Source organism: Cygnus olor, chromosome 6 (genome assembly GCF_009769625.2).
Source record: "Cygnus olor isolate bCygOlo1 chromosome 6, bCygOlo1.pri.v2, whole genome shotgun sequence".
In the NCBI taxonomy this organism is placed as follows: Eukaryota; Metazoa; Chordata; class Aves; order Anseriformes; family Anatidae; genus Cygnus; species Cygnus olor.
This window is the reverse complement of record NC_049174.1, coordinates 11,220,020-11,233,193: the sequence shown is the minus strand read 5'-3', so window position 1 is coordinate 11,233,193 and position 13,174 is coordinate 11,220,020. Positions and strand designations below refer to the sequence as shown.

At 46.7% G+C, this 13,174-nt stretch overlaps 1 protein-coding gene and 2 long non-coding RNA genes across 18 annotated transcripts in view; 2 read left to right on the top strand and 1 right to left on the bottom strand.

Annotated features, from left to right (window-relative positions):
• The window catches only part of LOC121072345, a 33,712-nt gene extending 28,200 nt beyond the window's left edge, over positions 1-5,512 (top strand). For both annotated transcript variants that reach the window (XR_005821142.1, XR_005821141.1), the window contains exons 3-5: positions 1,437-1,601; positions 2,952-3,461; positions 5,244-5,512. This is a non-coding gene — a long non-coding RNA (uncharacterized LOC121072345). The remainder of the gene's footprint in view (positions 1-1,436; positions 1,602-2,951; positions 3,462-5,243) is intronic.
• LOC121072346 lies at positions 5,216-7,782 on the bottom strand. Its single transcript, XR_005821143.1, has 2 exons — positions 6,852-7,782; positions 5,216-5,832 (listed from the first exon to the last, which is right to left on the bottom strand). It is a non-coding gene; the product is annotated as an uncharacterized LOC121072346 (long non-coding RNA).
• Positions 7,783-9,498: 1,716 nt separating this feature from the next.
• The window catches only part of HDAC4 (histone deacetylase 4), a 250,075-nt gene continuing 246,399 nt past the window's right edge, over positions 9,499-13,174 (top strand). For 5 of the 15 annotated variants that reach the window (XM_040560774.1, XM_040560772.1, XM_040560767.1 and 2 more), the window contains exon 1: positions 9,519-9,663. The gene's annotated coding sequence lies outside the window, so the exon portion shown is untranslated. Of the gene's footprint in view, positions 9,664-10,062; positions 10,172-13,174 lie in introns of those variants that run through there. The other 10 variants (XM_040560768.1, XM_040560759.1, XM_040560761.1 and 7 more) reach the window with 7 other exon arrangements.

The following is a 13,174-nucleotide window of genomic DNA, read 5'->3' as shown; positions in this document are numbered from 1 at the left end:
GTTCGGAGGAAAATAGCTCAATAGCACGCCTCACCCGCCATTCAGCCTGTCCTCTTCCACTGCCATACTCCAGTAATTCTTTCACGTCTACTTGCCTTATCCAAATGAGCTTGCAAACCTAACACTAGTGAACTATCAGGCTAGTTACTGATTGTCCTTTGCTCGCTTGACCAGGCGAACAAAGCTAAAATAAATAGCTCTAACCTAACGCTTGATTTTCTCTTTGTTTATACAGAAGCCCAGCCCAATTTTGGTCCATTGCACTTCCTACTGTATGATCAGAGCATTTTGCATCTTAGTCTCTACACAAGAGCCAGAACTTGCCCTGCTCATCATTTAGTCCAAGGCAGAAGGCTCTATTTAATTATCATCCTTTTGTTTCCTATCCATGCCAGTAGCTTTCCTAGAGTTGTTCATGTTTGCCTATTGGTGTGCGATGTTTGAAAAGTTTCCACCCATGTTCATAACTGAGCCTTTAATATGCAACAAGCAACCTGCTAACATGACAGGAGGCTCCTGATAACGATGAATCGAGATCTATGTGTCTCATCTCTTTGATGCCAGCACAACTCAGCATGAACAACCTAAACCAAATCTGCTGGAAACACACAGACGCATCCCATTGCAACATCATCTCTAGAGGTGCCTATTGTAAACTCTTCCTTTTCTAAAAGGAAAAATATATGGTACTTATTATGCAATGCAGATATTATTGATTTGTATCTCAACTACTTACATTCCGTTTCTGGGTTGGTCTCTGTTGCCTTGTAGATTTTTGAAACAGCACTTCAGTTTTAGTTTCCACTCTGTCCCACTCAGTCCTTTCCTTGAATCCAGTCCATGAAACCATGGGGTTTCTGCTATCTGCTCTTTTTCAGAACGTGTAGTTCGCCTTTCTTCTTCCTTTTTTTTTTTTTTTTTTTCCCTGTTCTTTTATAGAATTGATCCTAACTACTGATCCTGGAAAAAAAAGTAGTAGTTTTTTGTGGACATGCACAGACCTTTTCAAAGCTGGAGACGTTTTGACTCATCTGACCTTTTGTCATAGTACCTTCTAAATTTTATTTTTAACATTAATGGCTGAATATTCATGTCTTAGCTCTCTACTAAACAACCTATCTGCAAATGAGAGTCCTAGATTCAGAAGTCACACACAATTATGTAATAGTGCTAGACAGGGTCTGGGTATAACTCTCCAAACTTTGGAGGTGTTCCTTTCGTGATTCTGATACCATTTTCCACAAATCCATTTCACTGTTGCTATTCCAGACTCTTGTACTTCTGTTGGCACGTCCTGATCTGCTGTGATGCTTTTTAAGAAGCCAGAGAAAGTGCTTGTAACTAACACAAGTCTTTAAGATACAACAGGTAAGGTAAAAGCATCAAGAAAAAAATGTTAAAAAGGAGATAAGAATCTGAGCATTTGCCCTCTTTAGGTGCTTCTGTGTCTCTGCATAAAGGAGCTGAACCAGTGCTGCAGGAGTGACCTGTGGATGTTATGGCTCAGCATGAGACCTGTATACCCGCTGACAGCCACCTGGTGTGGGCTCAGCACTGTGGCCTGCAGAAATTGTCTGGATGACTTATGAGAACGCATCCAGGTATATTCATCAAGAACAGATCGTTCTCCTTGCTAGATTGTATTCTAATGCTCCATTTGGCTTGCTGAGTGCACCCACTTCGCACTTCTGTTTGCGTATTCCTCCTTGCTGTGACCTTGCTTTTGCCCCATCTTTATTGGACATGCAAGAGGGAGATTCAGTCTCAAAAGCTGATATGCCATGGTGACTGCTCTCCTGCAAGTAGACAGGGAAAATCTGAGGTCACTTTCAGTACTTCCGAGTGAGTTCAAATCCAAAACTAGCTGTGGTTTTGGTTTTGTCATAGGAAAGGGAAAGCAAGATGACTGAGGTTTTGCCAAGTACAAAACACAGCTGCCTAACCCTTTTAATAGTTACACATATTCAGGAAATGCATAGACTCTAAATAAGAAAGTTGTGACCTACACGCAATGTAATGAAACAATCCTTAGAAAAACAAAACAGAGGAGGAAGAAATTAGGAATTTGAAACGTCTATACAGTTTTGCCCACACACATCATCCTACCAGTGCTCCTTTCTGTCCCAACTGGTTAAAACTAAAATTATCTTCTTGTTTGAACCTTGGTCAAAAAACGCCATGTCTGACAAAACATGATTTACTTCTGAGGTGCACCGAGCTCCTGTCCCTGGGCACTGCTGATGTGCTTTTTATTCAGCTTGCTCTCATCCTCCATGTGCAAAAGCCCAGTGGGGTTTTGATTAAAGTGTTCTTCAGCACTGATGCCAACCAGCAGTGTCCAAGCCGTGGACCAAGCTAAAGTAATAATGTCCACATGTAGTGGTGCAGAAGAGCCTGTGTTCAGTTATCCTGTACAGTCATGACATATTCTGAGGTGCTGTTTGTTTTTTAATGGAATAAAGCTACCGTAGGCAGAAATTGTCAGGAACTTTATTATTTTGCCTGAAGTTTTTGTTCTTTCATGCACAGACAAAAGTGCCTGGTGATGATTTAGGTGTTTTTTGTTGTTGTCGTTGCTATACTGCCTCATTTTTATCTTCAGGTCTCCCAGTAATGGGTAAGAAATCACAGTGCATTTATCCTCATCTTATTCATAGGTAGGGGATCAGTAATATTCCTGCTTTACAGAGGCAGGACTAAGGCACCAACAAGAAAAAGGCCAGATCCAGTAGTTAGCTTGTAATTAGCAACCTGAATTCAAAGATGCTGTTGCCCATACTACAGTAGGTTGCTCTCCTATTATGAAGGCAGCTGTTAAGTGCTCCCCATAGCTTAGCTTCTGGAGTGCAAAGCCCCAAAACATCTTGGTGCTACTTTGCTGGTCCTGTCAACTCCAGTCTAAACTCAGATGATGTTCCAGAAACTAAACATTTCTTAACCCTGCTCCACAGCCTCACAGCTAAGGAACGTTAGCAATGTCTTGCCTGCTCTGTCATCATGTGGATCATGCACATCTTTCTGCTCGGTGGCCTGCCTTCACAGTGGAGGGTTGTTACCCTATGCTGTCCATGAGCACAGCCCTTTAGGGAGATGGAAGCTGCATTTACGAATTCTCCCAGGCAGAAGAGAGAAGTGAACCTGGATCCCCCCATTTCATGGTTGAGTACTCCGAACGCTTGAAAATGCTTTAAACTCTAGGCATCCTAAAAAAACAACAACAACAACAACAAAAAAAAGGAAAGTGATTCTGAATCTGATTCTGAAAGACAGGGGTGAGTTGTGGGTCCCAAGTGAACGGCAGCAGCAATATGCAGGCCTTTGTCACAAGATGCATTTCAGACTCCCTCCTGTGCTCAGCATTCCCTGCAGACCAGCCAGAGGCAGCTGCACCACGTGCGTGCTGAATCCAGGCCACTCTCCTTGCTGGCCATTACGGATCCATCCCACCACATGCTTTGCCGGTGAGTCAAGTAACTACGTGCACCCTCTGCCATACAGCCCTGGCCTAAGAGCCCTGGGCTCCCCTCCTGGCTCTCTAAGTGCTGCCTTGCCTTCTGATGTCTTTGTCTCAAGGAGACTGGGTGGCAAAGTAGATTGGGTCTGCGAAAGGAAAGGCTCCAAGCGCAAGCTCTGCCAGCTGCTACTTGTCTGTAAAATATGAAAGTTGCTTCTCCTGAAAAGCAGTTGCTGCTCCTGAAGCCAGGCGTTCGTATTTGCATGAGAAAGCTGCAACTGACTGTAAGATGATCTAAGTCTATGATCTTATTTTAAAAGAAAAGGACAAATATAAGTTTGTGGTCTTGCTCTGCCTCAGTCTAGCAGCTATTTGTTCTCTTTTGTGCTCCCCACATTTCTGGAGAGCTGGTTGATGCTTATTTAGGTTGGCACAAACTAAATATAATCAAGTGTGTGTGAAAGAGCATGCACTGGGGCGAAGCTTCAAGAGCAGCAGAAAGAGGCATTCTGTCTTTCGTTGCAGACCAAGGGGCTATAGGCAAAATTCAGCTATTCTGAGACAGCTCAATGAAACACACAACCTGAACAAAAAGTAACTATTCCATTCAACTTGTGAATGCCTGTGAAATTTATTTTTTTTGCCAGCTTTTACAGTCCACAGCCTTCTCATTCAATCTTGAATAATAGCTTTGAATTGAGCTGTAAAAGCTTCCGAAGTTTGAAGTCTTTTGACAAGTTAATTTAGCTGTATGGTAAAAAGTTTTTCCCCCAGATAGAATAAAGACATCATATCATGAATGTAGTAGTCATCTAAGGGAAAGAAAACACCATTAGGATTAGAAATGATGGGCTTTATGGAGACAGTTTGTGGTTTAGTGTAATCTACTATCAATATTTCAGTAGAAAAATATTCTACTCGTCATTCAGCTGCAAGTCAATATCTTCACTTAAAACCAGGACCCAGGGGCCAGACTGCATGTATTTTTTATTGAAAAAGTAACTTGTTGCTTTTTTGTCAGTTTTCAACTTTTTTTTTCCCTTACATTTATTTCCATTTTATTTATTTATTTTTAATTCTATATCATGCAGAATGTCTCTTCTTCTTCTTCTTCTTCTTCTTCTTTTTTTTTTTTCTGTTTGAAAGAGACAGAAAAATGAATCAATATTTTCTCTAAGGCTCATACTATAGAGAAACACACACACACATGGTTTTCTCTCAGCAGCTGCCAAAGATGAAAATTCAAGGAATTAAATAATGATTTTTTTTCCTTTGAATCTTAAGAATCAGAAAACAGTCACTGGTAAGCTAAGTGTATCCAACAATTATCATGGCCTCAATTTCACAAAGGTCTCTTATTAATTTTTTATTTATTTATTTATTATTTCTAAATTTAAGCCTCAGTGTGCCACCGACAACAACTGAACTGAAAAGAGAGCTGAGGAGAGAGAAGCGATTTCTTTTGTCCTCTTAACTCATCAGTTTAATCAGGAGGGATGACAACACTGTAAGATTTTGGGACAGCAGTTCGTAACTGCTGTGCAACGTTTCTTCTCTCATAGAACGGAGTTGAGAGAATAGATGTTATGTCTAAATACATATGGAGTTTATAAAATCCAGCCAAAAATATTCAAAACAAGTTTCAGCAAGGAAACATTTCAAATGTGTATTATACCCAGGATAAAATGACTGCCATAGCAATCCGACTTTGTCTTCATAGCTAAGCTTTTCCTGTATGTCTTCTACTGTCTCGGCTCCTACCTCTTCCTGACACTTTCTTCCCCGCCAGCAGCACCATGACTTCTCCTTACGGCGGCCCGAAGAAGGAAGCCCCTGCTCCCCGGGATGCACACTGTGCAGCATGGCCCTTTCCAAGAGGGTTTGTGTTGTGCCGAGCCTCGGCCGACCCTGCCACATGGGAAGGAGCCACGGCCCCTCGTAGGCTGTCTGATCCGCTGACACCGATTCCTCTGAGCATCACAGGGCTGTCTGCTCCACATTTGATATCACTGAAATAAACAGTATTGCTTGAGAAGCAGTACATGTGATAAAGGTTTTTAAAAAAATGTAAATACAAAGAGGAGTGACCTTTATTTTGAACTTCCTTTTTTTTTCTTGAAGTGGGGGACAGGGACTTGAGTTTGTCCAAGACAACAGCAATAACTTTTTTCTTAGAGACTGGTTGCAGTGCTGCAGAATTTAAGCTTTTTAGTCCTTGAGTGATGAAGACTTGATGAAGTGTTGGGTCTGCAGACAAGCTGGAAAAATAGCTTCTGCAGCCAAATACAGGCTTCTTCAGCCTCAACAGGCACTCCCTTAAGTGGAGGGGAACCACCTTTTTCTTTGCTTCAGCTCACATTAAGCCAGACTGGACTGCTCTGCACAGAACACAGATTTCACAGTATAGAAATAAAACAAAATAAATAAATAAATAAAAGAAAGTCCAAGATGAAGCAAAATTCACCAGGACAAAGCTAAAAAAGGTATGTCAGAAGGGAAATGCAGGAGTGGGGCAATGTGAATTTAACGTTCTCCGTTTCATTACAGATGTGTTTTAAATCTGTGGCTTTTTTTTTCCTGATGGCAGAAAGGAATAAATGAGTATGATGTAGGAAGGATGCAGAACAGATGGGAGTGGGAGATAAGGTAAAGAAGGGTGGCTGGCAGGAGAAAAATACAGGGGAGAACAATGATGGCAACTAACTGATCAGGAGAAAGAGAAGGATGCAATCCACACACTTGTGCCTAAGCTTGACTGCTGAAACACTGGCACTTGGGGTAGGTGTTGTTCTTCAGTGGCAAGGATCTAGAGGAAGCTCTTGCTGTTTTTCTCCCTTACTTGATGCTCTTTTTGTGTCTGAAGACGTGGTAGAAGAGGGAGCATGGGGACGGAAAGCTGAGGGACGCTATTTTCTTTTAATCAGAACCCTGTGGCTGGGGAGGGAAATCAGCAGGAGTGTTGTGATGGCTGTTACCTGCTTAAGAACATAAAAAAATGGAACCATTTTTAACAAACAAGAAGTAGAGTTTGGCTAGAGATGAGGTGGAGGTAGGCGGGAAGCTCTGTAATTGCATTTTATTTAAGTCTTTATGAATTAGCTCTGCTATTTATTTATTTATTTTTAATAATTTCTATATTTTAATTCAAATGGCTTTTGAGTAAACTTTTCAGCTGCAATTACAGCAAAGCCAGACCACACTGTATACAGTCAGATTTAACATATAGCAAGAATACTTTTTCTTGCTCATGTTTGAATTCTAATTTATCCGAACAATGACAAGGTTTAATTTTCTGTCATTATGCACAGGTTAGCCTAGACTGGGTATTAATAGATACGCGTATTCACACCCACGACCACTAGTACGGCATCAATCACATTTTGAAGATAAAACTTACACTCCATGGCAACTTTTAGGGTACAATTTTCTTTTCTTCCTTCTCCTTTTTAAACGACCTCAGCACTGCAGAGGGCATTGGAGGCAACGTACGCAGCTCGGTGGCAGAACGGGTCTGCAGTGCAGCGTCCAGCCCTCAGCATACAGCCTGTGGGGAAAGGAGATAGCTGGGGGGCACCTCTGGGCCCCACTGTGTTTGGAACTGCGGGAACCTCTTAGGCAAAGTGTTGGTTGCACCTCGTGTTGGTGAGCAAACCACCAGGAATGGGGAGCTGCAAGGGAGGGCAGACAGCCACCTGTGTGACCGCCGGTCGTCAGGTCCGCGGAGGAGCTTGTGGCAGTTGCAAATGTTGCCTCGTCAGCTACACAATCTGCATTAGTGACCTTCTAGTCCTAAAGCACTTACACCCATATGTATCTTGACCCTTTAAAATAATTTAGAAGCTTATTTATACACACATGCGTACATACGTGTGAGCACACAAACTGGCCCTGAAATAAAGATAGCAGAACAACCGTACAAGGAAACCTAAAACCTCACCAACCAAAGAACAACAAACAAACAAGCCCACAAGCCAATATAACCTAAAAATGAATCAAAACGGGCTTTAGCTTTATGCAGAAGTGATGCTCTTCATGCCAGTGGTGTTCTTAGACGCATGTTAAGGAGAGAATATTCCAAAACAACAAGGCAGGCTGTGCTGCCCGTAGGCTCAAGCTTAGAATAATCAAAATGTAATGCTTGTTGTAAATTTCTGCTAATATATTAATCTTCTAAAAATAAAGTAAGACTGGAAAGCTGAAGTTAATGGGATGCTTTTGCTGATGGAACTGTCAGACTAATTCTGACCTCTGCCAAGAAGTGAGCATGTTGTTCACAGAACAGGAAAAAAAGCAACTGTAGGGGTCAAATCAATATGACAGGATTTTTAGATGGGTGGCACTTTTGAACGGATATGCAGTCATTAAACATCTCAAAAAAAAAAAAAAAAGGCTGTGCTTTTATGCTAAGATATATATATATATGTGTAAATTTTGAGGGAGGGACGAAGTTGTTAGCAATTCCCTTCAGGTCCCAGATTTTACCTAAGTCCAGATGGCTGAACTACAGGAGTCCATTATTCTTTAAGGAAAGTCTGGAAGTTTAAGAGCAATTTAGCAAGAGTCAATTAATCAGAACTACCAGAAGTGTGCTGGGATGGCTGCATACGAGTAGGAAAGATATATTTTATACTGTCTTAGTCAAGGATGTTAAGAATTCTTTGAAACTCCTTGAAAGCGACGTGGGAAGTCCCCATCTATTTGCTGGCGGGCTAAGAGTATGGCACAGCGGCTGCACTCCGGGGCGTAAGAGCAGACCACTGAGTCCGTGCCTGGACCATTAACTCCTTTAACTCTGTGTAAGCCAAGGGCTCCACCTATGTGAAGCACAAGCATCCTCTGGAAGCTGTACTTGGATGTGAGAGGAGAGTTTTGAAGGCTGTGCAGATGGCCTTTACCTCAGAACAGAGCCAAAGAGAACCATCTCTCCTTCTAGGACCGGCATGGTGCCTCACCTTCAAAAAAAAAGCTATCGAAAAAAAAAAGAAAGTGGATTAATAAGATTTGATGTCACAGCATTGGAGATTTAGGCTCTCCTTGGTCACTGGCGATGCCTTCAGTGAAGTGTGAAGTGGTGATCAGCTCCTCACGCACCTCAGGCAGGATGCACCAGGCAGAGCACAGCAAAGGCAGAACAGCAAAACTCTTGTGAAATGGTGGTTGTGTCAGCTGGGGGCTTGGCCCGGCACGAAACGGCCGCAAGAGGAGGTTTGACAATTCAATAGTGTTAATTCCTTAGAAAACAGAAAAATCAATTAAACGTTGGATACTTGCTAGGAAAGCATGGTAGTGGCAAGTGTGTGGAACAATCCTTTTTTTTTTTTTTTTTTTTTATCCTTGATAATTCAGGCAAATATTTGTATTTTGAACTATACTCTCTCTTTTTCATAGTGTGATTCAGCTATTTACTATTAAAAACAGTGTATTTAGCCACCATTTTTGTAGGTAACTAGATGGATTTAAAGAAACTTTGGGAGCGGGATTTTGGATGCGGAAAATCCTCAAAAAAAAATAAATCCATAGGCTAATAAAACACTGTATATCTACTATGGCTTGCATTTTCCACGGTATTTCCAGTAAATGTATCTCCTTGGAGTATTCTGGGAATCAGGATGCTATATATATATGTAGTGTGGTATGTAGTATATATACTACATAGTATACTGAGAATATATATACTATGCATTATCCTGAGAATCAGGGTACTCTAAGGGGATGATATATGAGGGTACTGTAGTTGTGGCTATGTCAGTTGGTGCAGGAGGAGCAGAGGACGCGTGACTGCTGCTACAACTCAGGCCGGGAGGGCCCGGCCGTGCCGGGGCAGGGGGCAGCAAATGGCCGCCACGGCCCGCGGCCGCCTCAGGCAGCGGGCAGCAGCCCGGCCGCGCGCCGCGGCGTCGCCTAGGCGACGGGCGGTGGGCGGGGCCTGGCGGTGCGAGGCGGGGCCTGATTGGCTGCCTTCCCCCCCCGGCGGGAGGGGCAGGGGGAGCGGGGAGGCAAGGAGGGAGCCGCGGCTATAAATAGCCCGCGCGCCCTGATTGGCCGCGGGGAAAATGGTCGCACCACGTGACCCCGCCGCTAAAAATTCCAAGATGGCGGATCCCGTCACGGGCTGAGGCCGTCGGGGGCGCGCGCGCCGCCGTGTCCGCGCCGGGGCCGTGCCCGCGCCGTGCCCGCGCCGTGCCCGGCTCCCCGCCGCCGCCGCGCAGGTCAGTACGCGGCCCCGCGGGCACCGCCGCCGCCCGAGGCCTCCCCGCGGCCGCCGGGCTCCGGGAGGGGTCGGCGGCCCGGCTGCGGGCTGCGGCCGCGCGGGGTGCCGGAGGGCGGGGCGTGCGCGGGGGGAGGTGACGGGCAGCTCCCGCAGCCAATCAGCGTCGCGCTGGCGGCGGCGGCGGGCGGATTTGAGCGGCTCGGCGGCCCCTCGCCGCTCGCTGATTGGCCGGCGCGCCGGGCGGGGCGGGGCGGTGACGGGCAGCTGCGGCGCCCAATGGGCGCTCAGCCCCGCCCCCCCGCTTCCCACCGCTGGCGTTTTTTGTGAATGAGGCGGGAGGGGGGGCGTGGCCAACCGTGACCCCGCCCCCCACCGCGCGCATGGCCACACCCCCCACTCCCGGGCGGCCGCGGCTCCGCCCCGCGCCGCCGCCGCCGCCTCGGAGCCGCGCGGGGCTCGGCGGGGAGCGCAGCGCAGCGGGGCCGAGCGGGGCCATGCGGGCAGCGGTGAGCGGCCGGCACCGGGACGGGGCGGGAGGCGGCGGGGCGGGACGGGCCCCTCCGAGCACCCCCCGGGGGGTTGGGGGGGAGGCGGCGTCCGCCACCGCCGCCGCTCGGAGCCCGCGGCCCCGGGGCGACGCCTGCGGACCGGGGCCCCTTCGCTCCGCTGCCCGAAGTTTGCGGAGGGAGCGGGGTCTGCCCCCCGCACCGCCCGCTGCGGGGAGCGGCGCCCCGCTGGCTGCGCGGGGAGAGGCCTCCGGACCCGGCACCCCCCCCCCCATCACTTCCCAAAGGGCAAAAATACCCAAAAAGCGCTTTTTTCGGTGTCAAAAGCATAAAGGGGGTCGTGTTTTCATGCTCCGCGCCGCTCGGAGGTCCTGTGGTGAGGTTAGGCTGCAACAGAGAATGACAGATCCCAGCCCAGTCTGAGCTAGGACCTGTCCTTAAAAACAGGCTTTTCCCCCCAAAATGCCTTGGTTTTGGCATCCGCGGGGAGCGCAGGGAGCCTTTGGCCCTGGCACGCCGCACGTTTGTGCAACAGTTTTTTGGGCCGTAACTTAAAAAAGGAAAAAAAAAAAAAAAAGGGGGGGGGGAATAGCTTATAATGCATGTGGAGCAGCAGAAGGGAGGTGTTGCCGAGCGCTCGCGTGTGGGTTTTGCTGCAGGAATTTATCAGGGAAGATGCTGTGCAATCCCCGAGCTTCCCTAAATGTTATCTTCGGAGTGTTTGTGGCATGGCGAATGCAGCGTGGCATCTTAAGCAAGCAGACGTATTTACATAACAATTATTGGACGTTATGGCTGGGTACCCAGTGCCATTTAAAGGGAAGTAAACCTGCCTTTTATTCAAAGCACTTGCGTAATTGTTTTGTGCGTGCATTTCATGATAGGGGAAGCCTTTTTCCCCCTCCTGCTTGCTTGTCAATAGCTCGCGTCCGAAGGCTTCCACAGACGAGGCTCCGTGCTGCGGCCGCTCGCTTTGCCAGGGCGGATCGCACCGCACGGGATCACCTCGTGCTCCCGAACAGATCACCCCTCGGGAATCGTTCCCGAGACGTGGTGCTGTGCTGGGTGCCTGCAGGTGGCTCAGGCCACGGGCACGCGCTGCTCGGTGCTGGCTCTCGCCAGGGGTGCATCGTGCTCGTTGCCAACAGCTGTGTTCTGTTGTCTTCCTCACGCTAATTTGAGATTTAGGGGATGGAGTGAGTGTCGTTGTGGTCCTCGTGCCCCGGTGGATTTCACCATTGAGCAAGCGACCTCTTTGCCAATGCGTTTTGATTTACTGGTGGCATGGGCCGTCACTAAGTGGGACTTGCGCCGCTGTCGGAGTGCTTTCAGCCGTTGCCAAAAGCTACCTGAAGTTAATTATCTGAATTAGACTTTCTTAACAACAACATTTTTTAAAAGCTAAGGAGCTCTGAAGTTTATATAATAATCTGCTTCTTGGCAAGGTTTCTCTTTTTTCTTTTTTCTTTTTTTTCCCCCTCTACGTGGTCTGTCGCTGCGCCCAGTTCCAGTCCCCTCTGGTGCTTGCGCCGCTGCTGCGCGGAGTTCTCTGCCCCAAAGCTGCCTCTCCGAAAGAGTTAAGAGGGCATTGAATTAAGAAAGCTCAGCTGCTTGTATACAAATATACAGCAATTACAAGGCAACAAAGTTATTGCAGAATCCTACCGTAACCATGGCAACATGCTCACTCAATTACATTTGGAAATGTAAAATGCCACCCAGTTAGAAAGAGTAAGTTTTAGTGACTGCAGATTTTCTGTATGAACCCAAATGTGTAAGACGTGGCTTTCCAGGATTATATGGTTTTTGTCGTGTTGGAATGGCATGTTTCAGCGTGTGCATCTGACAGATCTTGGCTGCTAATATTAAGCTGTGCCCTTGGTTGTCTGAACTTAGAGGGGAAAAAAAAGTTCTAAGAAAAAATCTTGAAATCTTTCAAATTTTACTTTGCTGTCCTAGAATGTCTTTAGTGTTTTGCTTCAGGACCTGGCTGTAGGGAGAGGACGGGATTAGAACAGCACGAAACGCATTTTGAAAATTACCTCAGAATACCAGAGGAATTTGTCATTTACTTAATGGGATGGAGGCATGAAAGAAAAGCGTACGTATGGAATGAAAGCTGTTATCCTTTGGGGAGGAACTGCTCCTTTGGAAGGCTGTGTTCGCGTAGCACGGCGAGGCTGGCAGGCCTGAGCTGCGGAGCCTGCGGTCAGCACCACGGGCAGGAAGCTCTGGAGAAGCCCAGCTCGGCAGGCAGCAGGTTCTGTGCACCGAGCTCCTGATGCGCGATGGACGCGACATTTTCCGTGGAAGTATCGTTTATTGCTCGTTGATTAATGCTGACTTATGAGCAAAAGGAATAAACTAGGAGAATAAATTAGAAAAAAAGTGGTTTCTTGCATAGGCTGACCTCTGCATTGGTCAGGATGCAGCTTTCTGCTTCGCAATGTTTGTGTTGCACGGGTGACTTCCATTAGTGCAGAAAAAGGAAAAACCGCGAGGCCCTTAGGGAGATTTATTTTCTTTATCTTGGAGCGATGTGTTTACCGACACATGCAGATTGATGAGCTTCTGAGGAAGTTACCTGGTAAATTTTCCTCTTTCGCTTCCACCGTGGGCAGAGGCAGAAGCACAGGAGCTGCTTATTCATGGGGTTGCCAAAAAGGTGGAGTTGATCCTGGCCTTCGGTGCTAAATCCCATGGTGAACTGCAAGGACGAGGAATAGGGCTTACTAAAAATAAAATTTAGAAATGAGCAGGAGCCCCTGGGTTTAGATGGCATTGCCCTCTCAGTCTCTTTTTGAATGGCTTTGAGCTCTCTGGGGAGTAGGCTTCTTGAAAGCCATCTTAAGGTGCATCCGTGTTGTAGAAGTGTGTGCAACGTCAGAGACTTTCCCTCTAGGTTTGTTTGTGGGTTTCTAGTCTGAGGCAGCTACAAGCTCCCTATTACATGGACATACCCCAAAACGTGCAAAACAAAGCCTTGAGAGAACAACTTCCCAC